This window comes from Tenrec ecaudatus, unplaced genomic scaffold (genome assembly GCF_050624435.1).
Source record: "Tenrec ecaudatus isolate mTenEca1 unplaced genomic scaffold, mTenEca1.hap1 Scaffold_423, whole genome shotgun sequence".
NCBI lineage: Eukaryota > Metazoa > Chordata > Mammalia > Afrosoricida > Tenrecidae > Tenrec > Tenrec ecaudatus.
The window spans coordinates 13,055-14,491 of NW_027459321.1; the positions used below are offsets into that span (position 1 = coordinate 13,055).

The following is a 1,437-nucleotide window of genomic DNA, read 5'->3' on the forward strand; positions in this document are numbered from 1 at the left end:
AAACCACCAGCTTCTGCGATTCAGAGAGATAACAGTCGGCTCCCCTAGAGACATACAGCAGTGTTTCCCAAGGTACATGATACTGCCCACTGAAGCAAAATGGAAATGTCCATTCAGTGTAAAAGTGATACCAATGTTTTTTAGAGGGGAGAAAGATGGGGCTTACTACTCCCATTAAGTATTGCAGTCTTGGATGATTACATAAGACTGGCTAGGTCTGTTGTGGGATACACTGTTTCTCTCTGGCTCCATACTCTTGAAGAGTTCCCGGAACCCACAATGGTTGGCCAGCTGAAGATGGAGCCCAGAATGGGCAAGGGGAAGGCCATCTTCTGAAACTACACTTGTGGCCAGCTCCTGGACCTCGTCTTTGCCAGCTATAGACTCATGCACACACACCAGGTGGTGGACTTCATCAGAGGGAAGCACGCCCACTTCGGAACCTGCTCCTCCAAGGAGATGACAGTCCTGGAGGCCATAGACCTGCTGGACCAGCTGGTGGATGAGTCGGATCCAGATGTGGACGTCCCTACCTCCTTCCATGCCTTCCAGACTGTGGAGGGCATCCAGAGGGCACATCCCCACAAGGACTGGTTGTACCTGGTGGGGATGCTGCATAATTTGGGGAAGTTGCTGCCCCTGGCCAAGGAGCCCCAGTGGGCCGTAGTTAGAAACACCTATCCTGTGGGCTGCTGGCCCCAGGCCTCTGTGGTCTTCTGCGACTCAACTTTCCAGGACAATCCAGGCCTCAGGGATCCTCTATACAGCTCTGAGCTTGGGATGTACCAGCCTCACTGCAGCCTGGGGAATGTCCTCATGTACTGGGGCCATGATGAGTATATGTACCAAGTGATGAAGTTCAACAAATTTCCTCTAGTTCCACTCCTTCTATGCGTGGCACACCGGTGGTGACTACCGGTAGTTGTGTAGCCCTGAACATGCCGCCCCGGGTTCAGGAGTTCAACAAGTTTGAACTCTACATCAAATGCCCAGACCTGCCTGATGTGGACATACTGCACCCCTATTACCAGGGGCTCATTGGCAAGTACTTCCCCAGAGTCCTCAGTTGGTGACCATCCTGCATGCCCAAGACAACCTTGTGATCATGGAGACAGGCCTGGCCCACCCAACTTCCTTGATAGACCCCACCCACCTGACTGTGCTCAGGTTTGCATCAATAAAGACCTTAAAGTGTCAAAAAAAAGTACAATCTTGGAAACCCATAAGGGCAGTATACTCTGTCCTACATGGTTGCCATTCATCAGCATTGACAGTGACAATAAGCTATTTTTATACATCATTGGGGACTATAGGCTTTATTACAAAAGTTTTCAATTACCAGCAAGGGTGTAAGTTTTCTGTTTTTCTAAGAAGGGGCCTCAAACTAGGGACAAGAAGTGAAGAAACCAATGATGTATAACCTTGAGTGACTTCGAG

The 1,437-nt window shown here is 49.9% G+C and overlaps 1 pseudogene; it reads left to right on the plus strand.

Moving 5' to 3' along the window:
• Positions 1–262: 262 nt before the first annotated feature.
• LOC142436578 (inositol oxygenase pseudogene) lies at positions 263–1,073 on the plus strand (annotated as a pseudogene).
• Positions 1,074–1,437: the final 364 nt, after the last annotated feature.